The sequence below is a fragment of the Ranitomeya imitator genome, chromosome 3, assembly GCF_032444005.1.
Source record: "Ranitomeya imitator isolate aRanImi1 chromosome 3, aRanImi1.pri, whole genome shotgun sequence".
Classification (NCBI taxonomy): domain Eukaryota; kingdom Metazoa; phylum Chordata; class Amphibia; order Anura; family Dendrobatidae; genus Ranitomeya; species Ranitomeya imitator.
The window spans coordinates 664433747-664456496 of record NC_091284.1 but is presented as its reverse complement, the minus strand read 5'-3'; the positions used below and the strand labels follow the sequence as shown (position 1 = coordinate 664456496).

Sequence of the window (22750 nt, the reverse complement as noted above, 5' to 3'; positions counted from 1 at the left end):
ACAGCACTATATGGCAGCTATGGGGCAGTACTGAACGGCACACAGCACTATATGGCAGCTATCTGGCAGTACTGAACGGCACACAGCACTATATGGCAGCTATGGGGCAGTACTGAACGGCACACAGCACTATATGGCAGCTATGGGGCAATAATGAAAGGTGCAGAGCACTATATGGCAGAGCTTTATATGGAGCATCTTATGGGGCAATAATGAACGGTATAGAGCATCTATTTTTATTTTTGACATTTACCGGTAGCTGCTGAATTTCCTACCCTAGGCTTATACTCGAGTCAATAAGTTTTCCCAGTTTTTTGTGGCAAAATTAGGGGGGTCGGCTTATACTCGGGTCGGCTTATACTCGAGTATATACGGGTATGTCAGCCAATTTTACTTTCAAAAAGTGAAATGGTGCTCCTTCCCTTTCGAGCGTTGCCGTGCACCCAAACAATAGATTTCTCCCACACTTGGGGTATCAGCATGCTCAGGAGAAATTGCACAACAAACTGTATGGGGCAATTTCTCCTGTTACCCTTGCAAAAGTTAAATTAGGTCTAAAGGAAATTTTTTTGTGAAAGAAAAGTAAATGTTTGTTTTTTTTCCTTCCACATTCCAAAAATTCCAGTGAAGCACCAGAAGGGTTAATAAAACTTCTTAAAAGTGGTTTTAGCAGTTTAAGGGGTGAAGTTTTTATAATGGTGTCACTTTTGGGCATTTTCTCTCATATAGGCCCCCTCAAAGTTACTTCACATGTGCATGAGCATGATCTAGCAACTAGTGTGGATGTAATAATCCATCCCGCATCAACAAGTACCAGGGCGCGTGGACGTATTATTACGGACAGTGTCAGAAAAGGGTTAACTATTTTTTGTAACATACCTCTCATGTTTAACCTCTTCACGACATACTGCTGTACATGTAATAAATACATTGCCGCGTCTGGAATGGCCCGACCTATAAAACTGTCCCATTAGTTAACTCCTTCAGTGAACACTGTAAAAAAAAAAAAAAAGGCAAAAAGCTATACTTTACCATGATACCGCCAAACAAAAAGAGCAATGAAACACGATCAAAAGACTAATGTAAATTAAAATGGTTCTCATCTTTTTAGGCGTGCATAAAAGCACAGTTTTGTGCACAACGCTGTACAGGAGCCAGGCAGAGTCCAGAGTAACTCTGCTGCCTCATCATAGTGGATGGATCCCTTGGGGATTTCATCTGTCGCGTCACTCGGATGTTTAGATGGAAACCCTGAAGTGAATCGCCTAGTGCGACGGATAAATGTGATCATAAATGTTACGTAAAATGTTCCCAATAAAAGCTTCAACTCAGTCCACAAAAAAAGCAAGTCTCCACTCAGGTCCATCATCTGTTAACGCAAATATAGGGGGCTTCTACGTTTCCATCACAAAAGCTCTGGAAAACTAAATGGCTCCTCGCCCCTCAAAAGAATTTCAGCAAATTCTGCGCTCCCAAATCCAAATGCCCCCTCTGAGCCCCAGTGTGCCTAAACTACATTTAGCGCCCTCATGTTTGGTATTTCTGTAGTGATCAGAGCCCGCCTAATTTACAGGAGCATATCTCCAGAAGCGTGAGCTGGGCATAATGTACTGGTCACTACAGTGTACTGGTCACTACAACGGCAGTTTGCAATTTTCACTCAACATCCACTCCTGCTTGTTTCTGGAAAACACCCATGGAGTCAAATCATCATATAGTGCTACGTCCCTCCCGTATGGCTAAGCAGTACTGTACCGTACATTTTAGTATAATTTCCAAAATGGGGTCGCTTCAGGGGGGATTTTGCTTTTCTAGCACTTAGGGACTCTGTATATGTGTATATGGGGTCTGCAAACTATTCTAGGAAAAACTGCTCCAGGAGGCAAATAGCGCTCCTTCCCTCCCGAGTCTCGACGTGTGGCTAAGCAGTACTGTACAGCCACTTATGGCGTTTTTCTACATTCAGCAAATTTTGGTACCATTTTTACTATTTTCCCATTATGAAAATGTAAAATTTGTGGCTAACACACAATTTTGGTGGTAAAAATTTAAATAATTTTTTTCCCTGCCTAATGGCATAACATTCTGTGACACATCTGTGGTGTCAATATAATCACTGCCCCCCCCCCTTAGATGAATTCATTGAGAGGTTTAGTTTGTAAAATAGGGTCACTTATGGGGGGTTCTGCTGTTCTGGCACCTCAGGGGCTCTGCCAGTGTGACATGGCACCCTCAAACCAGTGCATCAAAATCTGCACTGTAATATGGTGGTACTACTCTTCTGAGCTTTGCACTGTTCCTCAAAAGTAGTTTTTGAGAATGTATGGGGTACCAGGAGATATTGCAAAACAAATTTTGGGGTCCATTTTCTCATGGTGCCCTTGTGAAAATACAAAATATAAAGCTAAAACAGATTTATAATGTGACTTTTTTATTTCCACGGCTTAACGTTATAAACTTCTGTGAAGCACCTGGGGATTCAAGGTGCTCAATACACATTTTAAATAAGTTCCCAAAAGGGTCTAGTTTGCAGAATGCTGTCATTTGTGAAGGGTTTCCACTGTTCCACTAGGGACATCAGTGGCTCTCCAAATGTGACATGGCGTCCGCTAATTATGTCAGCCAATTTTACATTCAAAAAGTGAAATGGCGCTCCTTCCCTTCCGAGCCCTGCCGTGCACCCAAACAGTAGATTTCCCCCACATATAGGATATCGGCATGCTCAGGAGAAATTGCACAACACATTGTATGGGGCAATTTCTCCTGTTACCCTTGCGAAAGTAAAAACAAAAAGTAGGTCTAAAGGAAAATGCTTGTGAAAGAAAAGTAAATGTTTGTTTTTTATCCTTCCAAATTTCAAAAATTCCAGTGAAGCACCAGAAGGGTTAATACAACTTCTTGAATGTGGTTTTGTTCACCTTGAAGGGTGCAGTTTTTAGAATGGTGTCACTTTTGGGTATTTTCTGCCATATAGACCCCTCAAAGTCACTTTAAATGTGAGGTGGTCCCTAAAAAAAATGGTTTTGCTAATTTTGTTGTAAAAATGAGAAATCGCTGGTCAACTTTTAACCCTTATAACAGCCTAACAAAAACAATTGTTTCAAAGATTGTGCTAATGTAAAGTAGACATTATTTATTACGGTAACTATTTTGTGTGACACCACTCTCTGGTTTAAGGGCATAAAAATGGAAAGTTTGAAAATTGCAACATTTTCAAAATGTTTGCCAAATTTCAATTTTTTTCACAAACACATGTCATATCGAAGAAATTTTACCACTATCATAAAGTACAATATGTCACGATAAAATCAGTGGTAACCATTGAAGCGTTTCAGAGTTATGATCTCATAAAGTGACAGTGGTCAGAATTGTAAAAATTGGCCCGGTCAGGAAGGTGAAAACAGGCTTGGGGGGGGGGCGAGGGGTTTAAAGGGTTGATAATAATTTGTAGGATTGCTGCTTCCTATAGGTGGCACTAGAGTTCAAGCCCTCTTCCTCTCTGAAGAGACCATTTGCATATGCAGGCTCTGAAAATTGATCAGTGAGAGTTCCTGACAGCACCAGACTGTGCTATTGATTGACAGTCTGTTGTGCACACATGCTGCAGAGCAGCCTGTTAGTCAGAGTGCGCGAGAGGGCTGACCGTGTAGTGCGCTGTCACTGTAACCGCTCCCTGCACTGCCCGATGACTGGAAGTGAACGGCTGCATGGAGAATATAATTTTATTTTCTCCCTGCAGCCGTTGCTCTTTTAAGACAGGCTGGCTGATTTTTAACTCTATTTACGCAGATTAACCCTATATCTGCTGGTAAATTTTGCATTTCTATATGACGGGTTCCCTTTACAGGGGATTTTCCAAAGTTTCCACTGCGTGGCCAAGAAGTGTGCCAACATGTGGTTTTAACGCAAATCGGTGCAGCTTTTACATTGATAATGCCTGCACAGTTTTGAAGGTATATTTGTAGACCCATTTGACAATGATTTGCTGTAAAATTGTTAATTCTATGTAAAATCATATAGATAAAGAAAGCAAGTAAAGACCATACTGACCTCTGAGAAGCTTTGAGGACACCAGTATTGCTAGTATCATCCGCCGTCCCAAGGTTTGTTTCGGCATACAGTCTTTTATTATGTGCCCACTTTTCAGTTGCATAATTTTCATTTATGTGGTTCTCCTGAGCTGGGGATTTACTTTCTGTCCACGTGTTATAGGAATAATGCTAAAATGTGCCCCCAGCACAACTGCTGGATCCTGCAAACTCTCCAACCGGTTTTTATTATTTAATCAGATAGAAAATGCCTTCAGCCAACTGTTTTATTCCAGTAGCCAAGTTTTTACCCCCACAAACTCCTCTAGAAAGAAATCACAAGTCCTTTATTGACTCCCACTGTAAAGTAAATACAGTAGTTTGCTGTGCAATATGCTTTTTTCTGAACGGGTAGTAGGAAAAACTAGTTAGTATAAGCTGGGTTGGTGGTAGGCATCAGCAAACCATTTTTTCCCCCCAAAGGACATTCTTCTCATGCGCAGTAGTTAAACATCTTTCTGTACGTGCTACTGATAGGTTTTGTATGTAATCTTAAGACAGAAACAAAATGAACACATCCCCTGCTGACAGTAAATAAGTAAAAGCAATTGTGCATATAAATAAATAGGATGCTGATTAAAAAAAAAGTGTAAAAGCCATCCCACCTGCATCAAGGTGTACCCAAATCGGGATGGTCCTAACCTCTAATATTAAACCCTTACCATCTGTCAAAGGAGGAATTAGGGCCGAGCAGGACCGGGCCCCGAATATGGATGCACAGCAAATTGGAAGCTGTATAAAAGTAGTGTCCAGCTCAAAGAAAGGGAGGACACAACCGTTCCTGCATTAAATACAGAAACCTAAACCGAAAAAATTAATTGGAGTATAAGTTGGTATGCATGCAAGATAGGAGCATCTTCACACTGGCCATTAACAGACAAAACCTAAGACAGAAAGAAGACTAACATATACCCTGCTGTAAGTAAAAGAGCAAATAAAGAACAGGGTACTTGGTAAACACTGTTTTTAATGGAAAAAAAATAGGTTTTAATATTTATTTACTTACAGCAGGGTATATATTCATTTTGTTTCTTTCTTCATTTTTGCCTGTTTGATGGCCAGTGTGAACATACTCCTATTTTTCATGTATACCAACTTAGGTTATGTGCACATGTTCAGGATTTTTCGCGTTTTTTCACGATAAAAACGCATACATATGCATCCTGTCATTTAGAATGCATTCTGCAATTTTTGTGCACATGATGCGTTTTGTTCCGCAAAAAAAACGCATCGCTGTAAAAAAAAGCAGCGTGTTCATTAGTTTTGCGGGTTTTTTTTTTTTTTGCGTTTTTCTCGCTATTTAATGCATTGGGAAGCTGCGGAAAAAAACGCGCAAAAAACGCAAAAAAAACGCATGCGGATTTCTGGCAGAAATGTCCGTTTTTTGTCAGGAAATTGCTGCAAGAAATCCTGAACGTGTGCACGTACCCTTATACTCCAGTTCATTATTTTTGGTTAAGTGATGAGATTACATGCAGCAGGGGGAGAGGAGGGTCTTCTGCTTCATGCTCCTGCCTGCTACATAGAATCCTATCAGGAGCATCTGTCATCTCCTAGCTCAGTAATGTAACAATCTGTCTTCACTGATCACAGATTTTACCTGGGAATTGAGCAGTTTTTGTTTCTGGCTAATTTCCCTATATTCTTATGTGGGGGAGTCTGAAAAACGCATGTAAAAAATGTACAATAGTCAGACTGCTTGCTGCGTGTTTATTAAAGGGTTTGTCCATTATTTGGACAACACTTCTGAATGCTGTATTCTCCTCTATGAAATAAATTAAACTCCCCTCTTTCACCGGCTCCCTCTCAGTGATGTCATTGCCGGGTCTGATGATGCGTGCATAACATTGTAATGCCACATGAGCTCACTCAGTGGCCACTGATGGGTCACAGCGCTCACACTTCTTCTATGATGATGGGCTGCAGCGCTCATGTGACATAACCCTATGCTAACAGTGCTAGAATAGATATAATTTTCTAATGAAAGGGCACAAACCAAAAATGAAATCTGTTCCTGAATCAGTGGCGCCGCTGCACCCGGGGGAGGTTCTCACTTTCCATAAAAATCCCAATGAAAGGTTTTCCTTAAGGAGGGATCAACCAAGTAATAGAGAACCCCTGTATACATCCCATGCACTCCAAGAGATTAATATGTAGTTTCATAAAATACCCCATTTAAACAGAACCACAATGATTGATGTCCTGGGAAACTTTTGTTCGATACATTTCCCCTGCAGTAATAGACGCAGCCATTCAGACCTGCAGCCACTACTTGCCTGTGGCTTAAGGGGACCCCCTGAGCTGGCCAGCCCCTCACCATGGCATCTAAAGTGCCTTGAAGAAGTATTCATTCCCCGTGAACTTTTCCACCATTTTTCGCGTTGGGCTACTTTCACACTAGCGTTTTTTTTTTAATCCGTCACAATGCGTCGTTTTGCAGAAAAAACGCATCCTGCAAAAGTGCTTGCAGGATGCGTTTTTTCCCCATACACTTCTATTGACGACGCATTTGTGACGGATTTGCACACTTCGCATCCGTCTTGCGACGAATGCGTCGTGCTTTGGCGGACCGTCGGGAGAAAAAAACCCTACATGTAACGTTTTTTTCCCCCGACGGACCGCTTTTTCCGACCTTTTCGGAACTCCGCCCCCACCTCCCCGCACCTTACAATGGGGCAGCGGATGCGCCGGAAAAATGCATCCGCTGCTTCCATTGTGCAATGCAGCAAACGCTAGCGTCGGAATCTCTCCCCGACGCATTGCGACGGGGAGATTCCGACGCTAGTGTGAAAGAAGCCTTACAATCACAATCTTAAATAGGTTTTATTGTGATTTTATGCGATTTACCAGCACAAACTAGCAAGTATTTGTGAAAGTGTAAAGGAAATGATACATGGTTTCCTAATTATTTCACAAATATAAATCTGAAAATGATGTTGTCTATTTGTATTCAGCCGTCTGTTTTTTCTTGTAATACTTGGAGAACTAGAGTCTTAATTCTAGCTCGTAGAGACAGATCCTCAAAAGAAAACTCCTTTTAGAGCCACTTCGAGATAGTTTGGTCAGCGATGGTTACAAGAAAAATTCCCCAGTCGTATTTCTGCCTTCAGAATGCGAGACATCCACTTCTGTGTGTAATGGCTTTCTATATGCGGTGGTGGCCTGAGATGTGATCAGCTGCTTGTCTGGGCTGTGAGAATTGCTCTGGGTTATTAGCCTGATATACAGGAATATATTCTATGTGTAGATAATTGTACAGGCAGAACTGCCTGCAGCGGGGATCAGTATTCTCCATGTAAGATGATCTTTTGGGCTATAATTGGGTGAATGGGAGGGAACGTTTCCAGATGATCTTCCACTGCCCTCCCGAAAAAAGACACTCTTATAATGTCTTAAGCAATGTGATTTGCTTTGATTTCCTCAGTGCAGTTGCGCAATTCACAGGCTGAACGTTTCCTGTTCCCATTCACTTTGACAGACTAAAAAAACAACTTTCTGATTTCTTTTATTATTTTCTCACTTGAGTTTGCTCTTGTTATTTTAGAGAATCTGTCAGTAGGATCAACCCTTCTAAGCTGTTTATATGGGCATGTAGGTCATAGAAAATCATATAAAGGATACTTCATCTGCAATCCGTTGTCCTATTCCATTGAAATCAATATTTTTCTTAATATGTAAATGAGCTTTTAAAGGGATTATGCAGGCTTGAGGCCCAAGTTTGCAGTAATTCTATGTTACTGCAGACTCGCTGTTGGGATTCTCAGGTGCCGACGTCGGGAGCAGACTGTCATGTCACTTCCAGCCACATTCCGACTAGACTTGTTCTGCCTCCCTCCATTCACTTGCGAGGCTGCTCACATCTAATCAGCACCTGACCGCATGTGCAGTTGTGCTCAAAAGTTTACATACTCCGGCAGAATTTTTGCTTTCTTGGCCTTTTTTCAGAAAATATGAATGATAATACCAAAACTTTTCTCCACTCATGGTTATTGGTTGGATGAAGCCATTTAATGTAAAACTGTGTTTTCTCTTTTTAAATCATAGTGACAACCCAAAATATCCAAATGACCCTGATCAAAAGTTCACATATCCCATTTCTTAATATGGTACATTGCCCCTCTAACATCATTGACAGCTTGAAGTCTTTTGTGGTAGTTGTGGATGAGGTTTGTTATTTTCTCAGATGGTAAAGCTGCCCACTCTTCTTGGCAAAAGCCTCCAGTTCCTGTAAATTCCTGGGCTGTCTAGCATGAACTGTGTGCTTGAGATCTCTGTCATGATCCCAATGGCAGGGGATCACTAAAGGACAAGCACAGATACAAACAAGCTCTAGGGCGATGGAACCTGAGCTGACCGCGACCCTGAACCTAACACACAAATAAAAGTAGCCGGGGAACGTGCCTACGATGATCCTAGACGTCTCGCTCCAGCCGAAGATCTAACTTCCCCTATTAGAAGAAACACAGACCTCTCTTGCCTCCAGAGAAATCCCCCACAGAAATAGCAGCCCCCCACATATAATGACGGTGAAATGAGAGGAAAGCACATACGCAGTATGAAAACAGTTTCAGCAAAATGAGGCCCGCTAAAGCTAGATAGCAGAGGATACAAAAGTGAACTGCGCGGTCAGCGAAAAACCCTTCAAAAAACCATCCTGAAATTACTTGAACTCATGTGCCAACTCATGGTACATGAGGAGCAATTTCAGCCCACTAGAGCAACCAGCAGCAAGAATCACATATCTGCAGGCTGGACTAAAAACCAAATAAAGCAAAACACCAAAACAGGAAAATCCAAACTTAGCTTGACCAGAAGGTTCTAGGAGCAGGGAGCAGAGGTAACAAGACACACTGGATACATTGATAACCGGCGAGGAACTGCCAGCAAAGCCAGGTTAAATAGGAAACTCCCATATGCTGATGGAACAGGTGGAACCCAGAAACCCAGGAAAGACAAGTCACCCAGTACCATCAGTAACCACCAGAGGGAGCCCAAAAACAGAACTCACAACAGTACCCCCCCCTTGAGGTCACCGAACCCTCACGAGAACCACCAGGGCGACCAGGATGAGCCCTATGAAAAGCGCGAACCAAATCATCAGCATGAACATCCGAGGCAACCACCCAAGAATTATCCTCCTGACCATAACCCTTCCACTTGACCAAATACTGGAGTTTCCGTCTGGAAACACGAGAATCCAAGATCTTCTCCACAACATACTCCAATTCTCCCTCCACCAGCACTGGAGCAGGAGGCTCAAGCGAAGGAACAACAGGTACCTCATACTTCCGCAACAACGACCGATGGAACACATTATGAATAGCAAACGATGCCGGGAGATCCAAACGAAACGACACAGGGTTAAGAATTTCCAAGATCCTATAGGGACCGATGAACCGAGGCTTGAACTTAGGAGTAGAGACCTTCATAGGAACAAAACGAGAAGACAACCACACCAAGTCACCAACAAGAAGTCGAGGACCCACGCGGCGACGGCGATTAGCAAACTGCTGAGCCTTCTCCTGGGACAACTTCAAATTGTCCACCACATGACTCCAAATCCGATGCAACCTATCCACCACCATGTCCACTCCAGGACAATCAGAAGGTTCCACCTGACCAGAGGAAAAACGAGGATGAAACCCCGAATTACAAAAGAAAGGAGAAACCAAGGTAGCAGAACTAGCCCGATTATTAAGGGCAAACTCGGCCAGCGGCAAAAAGGTAACCCAGTCATCCTGATCAGCAGAAACAAAACACCTTAAATAAGTTTCCAAGGTCTGATTAGTTCGTTCAGTCTGGCCATTCGTCTGAGGATGGAATGCAGACGAAAAGGACAAATCAATGCCCATCCCTAAGGATACCAGAGGGCTCAGAATTTCCAAGGGAGTCAGGCACAAAACTCCTAGAAAGAGCATCCGCCTTCACATTCTTTGAACCTGGCAGGTACGAAACCACAAAATTGAAACGAGAGAAAAACAGTGACCAACGAGCCTGTCTAGGATTCAGACGCCTGGCAGACTCAAGGTAAATCAAATTTTTGTGATCAGTCAAGACCACCACACGATGTCTAGCACCCTCTAGCCAATGACGCCACTCCTCAAATGCCCACTTCATGGCCAAAAGTTCCCGATTACCAACATCATAATTCCGCTCAGCCGGCGAAAACTTTCTAGAAAAAAACGCGCATGGCTTCATCACTGAACCATCGGAGCTTCTCTGTGACAAAACCGCCCCCGCTCCAATCTCGGAAGCATCAACCTCAACCTGAAAAGGGAGCGAAACATCTGGCTGACACAACACAGGAGTAGAAGAAAACCGGCGCTTAAGTTCCTGAAAGGCCTCCACAGCCGCAGGAGACCAATTAGCAACATCAGCACCCTTCTTAGTCAAATCCGTCAAAGGCTTAACAACACTAGAAAAATTAGTTATAAAACGACGATAGAAATTAGCAAAGCCCAAGAACTTCTGTAGACTCTTAAGAGATGTAGGCTGCGTCCAGTCACAAATAGCCTGAACCTTGACGGGATCCATCTCAATAGTAGAAGGGGAAAAAATATACCCCAAGAAAGAAACCTTCTGGACTCCAAAGAGACACTTTGAGCCTTTTACAAACAAGGAATTGGCCCGCAGAACCTGAAACACCTTCCTGACCTGCTGAACATGAGACTCCCAGTCATCAGAAAAAACCAAAATATCATCCAAATACACAATCATAAATTTATCCAGATATTCACGGAAAATATCGTGCATAAAGGACTGGAAGACTGAAGGAGCATTAGAAAGTCCAAAAGGCATTACCAAATACTCAAAATGGCCCTCAGGCGTATTAAATGCGGTTTTCCACTCATCACCTTGCTTTATTCGTATAAGATTATACGCACCCCGAAGATCAATCTTAGTGAACCATTTAGCCCCCTTAATGCGAGCAAACAAATCAGTCAACAATGGCAAAGGATACTGATATTTTACGGTAATCTTATTCAAAAGACGATAATCTATACAAGGCCTCAAGGAACCATCTTTTTTGGCCACGAAAAAAAAACCTGCTCCCAAAGGGGACAAAGATGGACGGATATGTCCCTTTTCCAAGGACTCCTTAACATAATCCCGCATAGCAGTATGCTCTGGCACTGACAGATTGAACAAACGACCTTTAGGAAATTTACTGCCTGGAATTAAATTTATAGCACAATCGCAATCCCTGTGAGGAGGAAGCGAACTGAGCTTAGGCTCCTCAAAAACATCCCGATAGTCAGACAAAAACACAGGAATCTCAGAAGGAGTAGATGAAGCGATAGAAATCGGAGGTGCATCATCATGAACCCCCTGACAACCCCAGCTTAACACAGACATTGATTTCCAGTCAAGGACTGGATTATGAGTTTGTAACCATGGCAGACCAAGTACTAGAACATCATGCAAATTATACAGTACCAGGAAGCGAATCACCTCCTGATGAACGGGAGTCATACGCATGGTCACTTGTGTCCAGTACTGAGGTTTATTCATAGCCAAAGGTGTAGAGTCAATTCCCTTCAAAGGAATAGGGACTTCCAGAGGCTCCAGACTAAACCCACAGCGATTGGCAAATGACCAATCCATAAGACTCAGGGCAGCGCCTGAATCCACATAGGCATCGACGGAAATGGATGATAATGAACAAATCAGAGTCACAGACAGAATGAACTTAGACTGTAAAGTACTAATGGCAACAGACTTATCAACCTTTTTTGTGCGTTTAGAGCATGCTGATATAACATGAGCTGAATCACCACAATAAAAGCACAACCCTTTTTTCCGCCTATACTTTTGCCGTTCACTTCTGGACTGAATTCTATCACATTGCATTATCTCAGGTGACGGTTCAGACGACACCGCCAAATGATGCACAGGTTTGCGCTCCCGTAAACGCCGATCAATCTGAACAGCCATAGTCATAGACTCATTCAGACCAGCAGGCGCAGGGAACCCCACCATAACATCTTTAATGGCCTCAGAAAGGCCATCTCTGAACTTTGCAGCCAGAGCGCACTCATTCCACTGAGTAAGTACCGACCACTTTCGAAATTTTTGACAATAAATTTCTGCTTCATCTTGCCCCTGAGAGAGGGCCAACAAAGCTTTTTCAGCCTGAATCTCTTGGTTAGGTTCCTCATAGAGCAAACCCAATGCCAGAAAAAACGCATCCGCATTAAGCAACGCAGGGTCCCCTGGTGCCAATGCAAATGCCCAATCCTGAGGGTCACCCCGCAGGAAAGATATAATTATCTTGACTTGCTGAGCAGGGTCTCCAGAGGAGCGAGATTTCAAAGAAAGAAACAACTTGCAATTGTTCCTAAAATTCAGAAAACGAGATCTATCTCCAGAAAAAAACTCTGGGACAGGAATTCTAGGTTCAGACATAGGAGCATGTACAACAAAATCCTGTATATTTTGAACCTTAGTGGCAAGATTATTCAGGCTGGAAGCCAAACTCTGGACGTCCATGATAAACAGCTGGGATCAGAGCCATTCAAAGATTAAGAGGAGGAGGAAGTAGCCAGGCTGCAATAAGGCTAGGCAGCAAACTCTGAGGGGAAAAAAAAAAAAAAAAACTTCCTCAGACTACTTATCCTCCTACTTCAGCCAATACAATTAACACTTTGTGGGCCGGTTATACTGTCATGATCCCAATGGCAGGGGATCACTAAAGGACAAGCACAGATACAAACAAGCTCTAGGGCGATGGAACCTGAGCTGACCGCGACCCTGAACCTAACACACAAATAAAAGTAGCCGGGGAACGTGCCTACGATGATCCTAGACGTCTCGCTCCAGCCGAAGATCTAACTTCCCCTATTAGAAGAAACACAGACCTCTCTTGCCTCCAGAGAAATCCCCCACAGAAATAGCAGCCCCCCACATATAATGACGGTGAAATGAGAGGAAAGCACATACGCAGTATGAAAACAGTTTCAGCAAAATGAGGCCCGCTAAAGCTAGATAGCAGAGGATACAAAAGTGAACTGCGCGGTCAGCGAAAAACCCTTCAAAAAACCATCCTGAAATTACTTGAACTCATGTGCCAACTCATGGTACATGAGGAGCAATTTCAGCCCACTAGAGCAACCAGCAGCAAGAATCACATATCTGCAGGCTGGACTAAAAACCAAATAAAGCAAAACACCAAAACAGGAAAATCCAAACTTAGCTTGACCAGAAGGTTCTAGGAGCAGAGGTAACAAGACACACTGGATACATTGATAACCGGCGAGGAACTGCCAGCAAAGCCAGGTTAAATAGGAAACTCCCATATGCTGATGGAACAGGTGGAACCCAGAAACCCAGGAAAGACAAGTCACCCAGTACCATCAGTAACCACCAGAGGGAGCCCAAAAACAGAACTCACAACAGATCTCCCCAGAGTGGCTCAATGATATTGAGGTCAGGAGACTAAGATGGCCACTCCAGACCTTTCACTTTGTTTTACTGTAGCCAATGACAGGTCGACTTGGCCTTGTGTTTTAGGTCGTTGTCATGTTGGAACGTCTAAGTACGTCCCATGCACAGCTTCCGGGCTGATTGCAAATTTGCCTCCACTATTTTCTGATAACAAGCTGCATTCATATTTCCTTCAACTTTGACTAAGTTTCCTATGCCTTTGTAGCTCACACATCCCCAAAACATCAGCTATCCACCTCCGTGCTTTATAGTAGGAATGGTGTTCCTTTCATCATAGGCCTTGTTGACCTCTCTCCAAATGTAACGTTTATGGTTGTGGCCAAGAAGATCAATTTTGGTCCCACTCCAAATTACCTTGGTCGAGAAGTTTTGAGGCTTGCCTCTGTGCTGTTTTTCATATTGTAGGCAAGATACTTTGTGGCATTTCCAGCTTTCTTCTGGCGACTCAACCATGCAGCCCATTTTTCTTCAAGTGCCTCCTTATTGTGCATCTTGAAACGGCCACAATGCTAGTTTTACGAAAGTCCTGTATTTCAGCTGATGTTATTTGTGGGTTTTTCTTTGTAACCTGAACAATTTTCCTGGCAGTTTTGGATGAAATTCTTGTTGGTCTACCTGACCATGGTTTTGTTTTTACAGAGCCCCTGATTTTCCATTTGTTAATCACAGTTTGAATGCTGCTGACTGGCATTATCAATTCCTTGGATATGTTTTTGTATCTGTTTCCTGTTTTATACGATTCAACTACCTTTTCCCGTAGATCCGTTGACAATTCTTTTGCTTTCCCCATGACTCACAATCCAGAAACATCAGTGGCTGGATGAAAGATGCAAGAGTCTGTCTGGATCCCAGAAACTTGCTCAGCTTCTATGCACACACACTGATTACAAGCAAACAGGTCACAGGTGAGGATGTTACCTGTAGCCATTCAAACCCATTTGTGTCAACTTCTGTGCATGTTATCAGACCAAAATCACCAGGGTATGTAAACTTTTGATCAGGGTGATTTGGATGTTTTGGGTTGTCATTCTGATTTAAAAAGAGAAAACACAGTAGTTTGACAATAAATAACTCCACCCAACCACTGTGAGTGGAGAAAACGTTTTGGTGTTATCATTCATATTCTCTGAAAAAAGGCCAAGAAAGCAAAAATTCTCCCGTTGTAGGTAAATGTTTGAGCACAACTGTTTGTAAATCAAAGAATACTGACAGTGTGCACAGTGCACACTCTGAGGATTCACTGGTCTGCAGTTAAATAGAATGACTGCAGACTTTAACCCCAAGCTTGGACAACCCCTTCAAGATCTATGGGCCACGCACAGATCTCCTAAAGAATCCAATTTTAAATGAAAGGACTTGTTACCAGTGTAGTGACTGACAGTGTGCTCTCCTGATCTACATGTATCACACTAGATGTGCCCCCTTGACCTGTGTGCTCATATAGATGGCTTAAGAGGGTCGATTCTACTGACATATTCCCTTTAAAGCTTAATTCCATTTACATGCGTTTTGCAAATAGGAGAGATTGCACCATGTCACACACAAACAATATATTTTTTTAACTCTAATATTTAGCTCCTGACCTCATATATTTCATAATAATCAGGTGCTATCATTCTAGTTTTCTTTTGTAAAACACAAAGCAGCATGTTACCAAGTAATTTTAGTGTTGAAAAATTGTTTGAAGTTTTAAAAATAGAAAAAACTGCTGCAGAAATTCAAAAAGTCCCCTGGCTGATTCCAGCCACCTTCACAACCTGTGGATTGTAAAGAGGCGTAAGGATCCTACTCTCCTAGGAATCCGCAGCTAGTGAGCACTTGATGGTGATATTCCGGGATCGGCCCTTAACCCCTTCATGACCCAGCCTATTTTGACCTTAAAGACCTGGCCGTTTTTTGCAATTCTGACCAGTGTCCCTTTATGAGGTAATAACTCAGGAACGCTTCAACGGATCCTAGCAGTTCTGAGATTGTTTTTTCGTGACATATTGGGCTTCATGATAGTGGTAAATTTAGGTCAATAAATTCTGCGTTTATTTGTGATAAAAACGGAAATTTGGCGAAAATTTTGAAAATTTCGCAATTTTCACATTTTGAATTTTTATTCTGTTAAACCAGAGAGTTATGTGACACAAAATAGTTAATAAATAACATTTCCCACATGTATACTTTACATCAGCACAATTTTGGAAAAATTTTTTTTTTTGCTAGGAAGTTATACGGGTTAAAATTTGACCAGCGATTTCTCATTTTTACAAAGAAATTTACAAAACCATTTTTTTTAGGGACCACCTCACATTTGAAGTCAGTTTGAGGGGTCTATATGGCTGAAAATACCCAAAAGTGACACCATTCTAAAAACTGCACCCCTCAAGGTACTCAAAACCACATTCAAGAAGTTTATTAACCCTTCAGGTGCTTCACAGCAGCAGAAGCAACATGGAAGGAAAAAATGAACATTTAACTTTTTAGTCACAAAAATTATCTTTTAGCAACAATTTTTTTATTTTCCCAATGGTAAAAGGAGAAACTGAACCACGAAAGTTGTTGTCCAATTTGCCCTGAGTACGTTGATACCTCATATGGGGGGGTAAACCACTGTTTGGGCGCACGGCAGGGCTTGGAAGGGAAGGAGCGCCATTTGACTTTTTGAATGAAAAATTGGCTCCACTCTTTAGCGGACACCATGTCACGTTTGGAGAGCCCCTGTGTGCCTAAACATTGGAGCTCCCCCACAAGTGACCCCATTTTGGAAACTAGACGCCCCAAGGAACTTATCTAGATGCATAGTGAGCACTTTGAACCCCCAGGTGCTTCACAAATTGATCCGTAAAAATTAAAAAGTACTTTTTTTTCACAAAAAAATTCTTTTAGCCTCAATTTTTTCATTTTCACATGGGCAATAGGATAAAATGGATCATAAAATTTGTTGGGCAATTTCTCCGGAGTACGCAGATACCCCATATGTGGGGGTAAACCACTGTTTGGGCACATGGTAAGGCTCGGAAGGGAAGGCGCGCCATTTTACTTTTTGAATGGAAAATTAGCTCCAATTGTTAGCGGACACCATGTCGCGTTTGGAGAGCCCCTGTGTGCCTAAACATTGGAGCTTCCCCACAAGTGACCCCATTTTGGAAACTAGACCCCCCAAGGAACTTATCTAGATGCATATTGAGCACTTTAAACCCCCAGGTGCTTCACAGAAGTTTATAACGCAGAGCCATGAAAATAGAAAATAATTTTTCTTTCCTCAAAAATGATTTTTTAGCCTGGAATTTCCTATTTTGCCAAGGGTAATAGGAGAAATTGGACCCCAAATGTTGTTGTCCAGTTTGTCCTGAGTACGCTGATACCCCATATGTGGGGGTAAACCACTGTTTGGTCGCACGGCAGGGCTCGGAAGGGAAGGCACGCCATTTGGCTTTTTAAATGGAAAATTAGCTCCAATCATTAGCGGACACCATGTCACGTTTGGAGAGCCCCTGTGTGCCTAAACATTGGAGATCCCCCAGAAATGACCCCATTTTGGAAACTAGACTCCCAAAGGAACTAATCTAGATGTGTGGTGAGGACTTTGAACCCCCAAGTGCTTCACAGAAGTTTATAACGCAGAGCCATGAAAATAAAAAAAATAAAATTTTTTCTCAAAAATGATCTTTTAGCCTGCAATTTTTTATTTTCCCAAGGGTAACAGGAGAAATTTGACCCCAAAAGTTGTTGTCCAGTTTCTCCTGAGTACGCTGATACCCCATATGTGGGGGTAAACCACTGTTTGGGCACATGCCGGGGCTCGGAAGTGAAGTAGTGACGTTTTGAAATGCAGACTTTGATGGAATGCTCTGTGGGCGTCATGTTGCGTTTGCAGAGCCCCCGATGTGGCTTAACAGTAGAAACCCCACACAAGTGACCCCATTTTGGAAACTAGACCCCGAAAGGAACTTATCTAGATGTGTGGTGAGCACTTTGAACCCCCAAGTGCTTCACAGAAGTTTATAATGCAGAGCCGTGAAAATAATAAATACGTTTTCTTTCCTCAAAAATAATTATTTAGCCCAGAATTTTTTAATTTTCCCAAGGGTAACAGGAGAAATTTGACCCCAATATTTGTTGTCCAGTTTCTCCTGAGTACGGTGATACCCCATATGTGGGGGTAAACTACTGTTTGGGCACATGCCGGGCTCGGAATTGAAGTAGTGACGTTTTGAAATGCAGACTTTGATGGAATGCTCTGCGGGCGTCACGTTGCGTTTGCAGAGCCCCTGATGTGGCTAAACAGTAGAAACCCCCCACAAGTGACCCCATTTTGGAAACTAGACCCCGAAAGGAACTTATCTAGATGTGTGGTGAGCACTTTGAACCCCCAAGTGCTTCATAGAAGTTTATAAAATAATAAATACGTTTTCTTTCCTCAAAAATAATTATTTAGCCCAGAATTTTTTATTTTCCCAAGGGTTACAGGAGAAATTGGACCCCAATATTTGTTGTCCAGTTTCTCCTGAGTACGCTGATACCCCATGTGTGAGGGTAAACCACTGTTTGGGCACACGTCGGGGCTCAGAAGGGAAGTAGTGACTTTTGAAATGCAGACTTTGATGGAATGCTCTGCGGGCGTCACGTTGCGTTTGCAGAGCCCCTGGTGTGCCTAAACAGTAGAAACCCCCCACAAATGACCCCATTTTAGAAACTAGACCCCCCAAGGAACTTATCTAGATATGTGGTGAGCACTTTGAACCCCCAAGTGCTTCACAGACGTTTACAACGCAGAGCCGTGAAAATAAAAAATCATTTTTCTTTCCTCAAAAATGATGTTTTAGCAAGCATTTTTTTATTTTCACAAGGGTAACAGGAGAAATTGGACCCCAGTAATTGTTGCGCAGTTTTTCCTGAGTATGCTGGTACCCCATATGTGGGGGTAAACCACTGTTTGGGCACACCTCGGAATTGAGGGAGCACCATTTGACTTTTTGAATACGAGATTGGCTGGAATCAATGGTGGCGCCATGTTGCGTTTGGAGACCCCTGATGTGCCTAAACAGTGGTAACCCCTCAATTCTACCTCCAACACTAACCCCAACACACCCCTAACCCTAATCCCAACTGTAGCTGTAACCCTAATCACAACCCTAACCCCAACACACCCCTAACCACAACCCTAACCACAACCCTAATTCCAACTTTAACCCTAAGGCTATGTGCCCACGTTGCGGATTCGTGTGAGATTTTTCAGCATCATTTTTGAAAAATCCGCCGGTAAAAGGCCCTGCGTTTTACCTGCGGATTTTCCGCGGATTTCCAGTGTTTTTTGTGCGGATTTCACCTGCGGATTCCTATTGAGGAACAGGTGTAAAACGTTGCGGAATCCGCACAAAGAATTGACATGCTGCGGAAAATACAACGCAGCGTTTCCGCGCGGTATTTTCCGCACCATGGGCACAGCGGATTTGGTTTTCCATAGTACTGTAAACCTGATGGAACACTGCTGCGAATCCACAGCGGCCAATCCGATCTGCAGCCAAATCCGCACCGTGTGCACTTAGCCTAATTCTAAAGGTATGTGCACACGCTGCGGAAAACGGGGCGGATTCGCAGCAGTTTCCCATGAGTTTACAGTTCAATGTAAACCTATGGGAAACAAAAATCCCTGTACACATGCTGCGGAAAAACTGCACGGAAACGCAGCGGTTTACATTCCGCAGCATGTCACTTCTTTCTGCGGATTCCGCAGCGGTTTTACAACTGCTCAAATAGAAAATCGCAGTTGTAAAACCGCAGTGAAATGCGCAGAAAAAACGCGATAAATCCGCAGCGGTTTAGCACTGCGGATTTATCAAATCCGCAGCGGAAAAATTCGCAGAAGACCAGAATACGTGTGCACATACCAAAACCCTAACCCTAGCCCTAACCCTAGCCCTAACCCTAGCCCTAACCCTAGCCCTAACCTTAGCCCTAACCCTAGCCCTAACCCTAGCCCTAACCCTACCCCTAACCCTACCCCTAACCGTAACCCTAACCCTACCCCTAACCCTATTCTAACATTAGTGGAAAAAAAAATTCTTTATTTTTTTATTGCCCCTACCTATGGGGGTGACAAAGCGGGGGGTTCATTTATTATTTTTTTTATTTTGATCACTGAGAGGTTATATCCCAGTGATCAAAATGCACTTTGGAACGAATCTGCCGGCTGGCAGATTCGGCGGGCGCACTGCGAATGCGCCCGCCATTTTGGAAGATGGCGGCGCCCAGGGAGAAGACGGACGGACCCTGGCAGGATCGGTAAGTATGATGGGGTGGGGGGGAGCACGGGGAGGGGGGATCGGAGCATGGGGGGGTGGATCGGAGTGCGGGAGGGGTGGAACGGAGCACGGGGGGGTGCATTGGAGCATCGGGGGGTGGATCGGACTGCAGGGGGGGTGGATCGGACTGCAGGGGGGGTGGTTCGGAGTGCAGGGGGGTGGTTGGAGCACAGGGAGGGTGATTGGAGCACGGGGGGAGCGGACAAGAGCACGGGGGGAGCGGAGCACAGGACGGAGGGGAGCCGGAGCAGTGTACCGGACAGATCGGAGGGCTGGGGGGGCGATCGGTGGGGTGGGTGGGGGCACATTAGTGTTTCCAGCCATGGCCGATGATATTGCAGCATCGGCCATGGCTGGATTGTAATATTTCACCCGTTATAATAGGTGAAATATTACAAATCGCTCTGATTGGCAGTTTCACTTTCAACAGCCAATCAGAGCGATCGTAGCCACAGGGGGGTGAAGCCACCCCCCCTGGGCTAAACTACCACTCCCCCTGTCCCTGCAGATCGGGTGAAATGGGAGTTAACCCTTTCACCCGCTCTGCAGGGACGCGATCTTTCCATGACGCCACATAGGCGTCATGGGTCGGATTGGCACCGACTTTCATGACGCCTACGTGGCGTCATGGGTCGGGAAGGGGTTAAATGAATATCTGTAAATAAATTGTGATACCATTGACTTTATTAGGTTCTACTGGGGCGTTAGTAGGGTGTTTTTTTATGTAAAGAAAAGTATATTATTACTGTTAAAAATGGAGTTGATGCCAGTGGAAGGCAAATCGAGGCCTGAAACGCAACTTTTTATAATGTAATTAGAAAAGAGTTTTGTTCTATTTACTGTATGACGTGACATACTTAGGCCACACTTCATCTTTGCACTTCCACCAGTTTTTTGTCATGAAAACCTCCCTAATAGTGACTTTCTGATTTGTGACTAATTCAAGAAATGAGTCTTACAAACAGGCAATCTCTGCATGTCTCGTGGTTGTCATGCCGCGAGACATGCAGCCGCAGGGACTCGAACTTATTATTCGAGCATGCCGAAGACACTCTATTAACCCCTCAACGACCGGTGATACGTCTTTTAACGGCAACACTTAAGGGCACTGAGAAACAATTGTATAGTTCCCCCCAGCGTCAGAATTTCTCCGGGGTCTCGGCTACCAAGGGTAGCTGAGACTCCAGAGAACATGATTCGGGTCGGGTTTTACCGACCCCAGTGTTGCGATCGCCGTTAATAACGGAATAACAGCAACCACAAAAAAAATAAAGCCGATTTCCTACTTAATTTCTCTCTCTGATGTGATCGCACATCAGAGGAGAGAGAAATGGTGTCCCCCTATCCCCCCGGTACCTCAAGTGTCTCTGCAACCCCAAGTGAAGTCCCTCGGGCCGCCGGCGTCTTCTTCCTGGAAGAAAATGGCGGGCACATGCGCAGTGCGCTCGCTAAGATCTACCGGCCGGCAACAATAGGAAATCTTTCCTAATGGTTCATTTTGATCAACGTGATAGACCCTATCACAGTGATCAAAATAAAATAAAAAAGTAAATCAAATCCCCTTTATAACCCCCTTAGATAGGTTAAAATAAAAAAAATGTATTTCTAGGGTTAGGGTTGGGTCTAGGGTTGGGGCTTGGGTGAGGGTTGGGGATAAAGTTAGGATTGGGAGTAGGGTTAAGGTTGGGGCTAGGGTGAGGGTTTGGGGGCTAGGGTGAGGGTAGGGGCTAGGGTGAGGGTTGAGGCTAAAGTTAGGGTTGGGGCTAAAGTTAGGGTTGGAAATAGGGTTAGGGTTGGGGGTTAGGGTTGTAATTAGGGTTAGTGTTGGGATTAGGGTTAGGGGTGTGTTGGAGTTAGGGTTATGGTTAGGGTTGGAATTAGGGTTAGGGGTATGTTGGGGTTAGTGTTGGAGTTAGAATTGGGGGGTTCCACTGTTTATGTACATAAGGGGGGTCTCCAAACATGACATGGCACCACCATTGATTCCAGCTAATTTTGCGTTCAAAAAGTCAAATGATATTCCCTCCCTTCTGAGCCCTGCCATTCACCCAAAAAGTGGCTTTCCTCCACATATTGGGTATTGTTGTACTCAGGAGAAATTGCACAACAAATGTTGTGGTCCATATTCTTCTGATACCCATGTGAAAATGAAAAAAAAATTGGTTCCAAAGTAAATTTTTTGTGATAAAAGTAAAATGTTCATTTTTTCTTCCACATTGCTTTAGATCTCGTGAAGCACCTAAAGGGTTAATAAACTTCTTGAATGTGGTTTTGCGCACCTAGAGGGGTGCAGTTTTTAGAATGGTGCCACTTTTGGGTGTTTTCTGTTATATTGACCAAAGAACTCACTTCAAATGTGAGGTGTTCCCTAAAAAAAAGTTTTGTAAATTTTGTTGGAAAAATTAGATATCGCTGGTCAACTTTTAGCCCTTATAACGTCCCAACAAAATAAAATTGTTTCCAAAATTGTGCTGATGTAAAGTAGACGTGGGAAATGTTATTTATTAAGTAGTAGATTGTGGCCCGATTCTAACGCATCGGGTATTCTAGAATATGCATGTCCCCGTAGTATATGGACAATGATGATTCCAGAATTTGCGACAGACTGTGCCCGTCGCTGATTGGTCGAGGCAACCTTTATGACATCATCGTCGCCATGGCAACCATTATGACATCTATGTCGATACTGTGCCCGTCGCTGAATCAGAAACGTGGGATTTCTACGTCCTTTATGACATCATTGTCGCTGTGCCCGTCAGAGACGCGGGATTTCTACGTCGATGCTGTGCCCGTCGCTGATTGGTCGAGGCCTGGCGGCCTCGACCAATCAGAGACGCGGGATTTCCAGGACAGAAAGACAGACAGACGGAAAAACCCTTAGACAATTATATATATATATATACTAGATTGTGGCCCGATTCTAAC

The 22750-nt window shown here is 43.6% G+C and overlaps 2 protein-coding genes across 4 annotated transcripts in view; one reads left to right on the top strand and one right to left on the bottom strand.

The window, feature by feature from the left end:
* Window positions 1-4137, bottom strand: part of NUDT15 (nudix hydrolase 15) — a 161473-nt gene extending 157336 nt beyond the window's left edge. For 2 of the 3 annotated variants that reach the window (XM_069758286.1, XM_069758290.1), the window contains exons 1-2: window positions 4051-4137; window positions 880-993 (exon numbers count right to left, since the gene is read on the bottom strand). The gene's annotated coding sequence lies outside the window, so the exon portion shown is untranslated. The remainder of the gene's footprint in view (window positions 1-879; window positions 994-4050) is intronic. The other variant, XM_069758288.1, reaches the window with a different exon arrangement.
* Window positions 1-22750, top strand: part of SUCLA2 (succinate-CoA ligase ADP-forming subunit beta) — a 148595-nt gene that overhangs the window by 18711 nt on the left and 107134 nt on the right. The window lies entirely within an intron of this gene.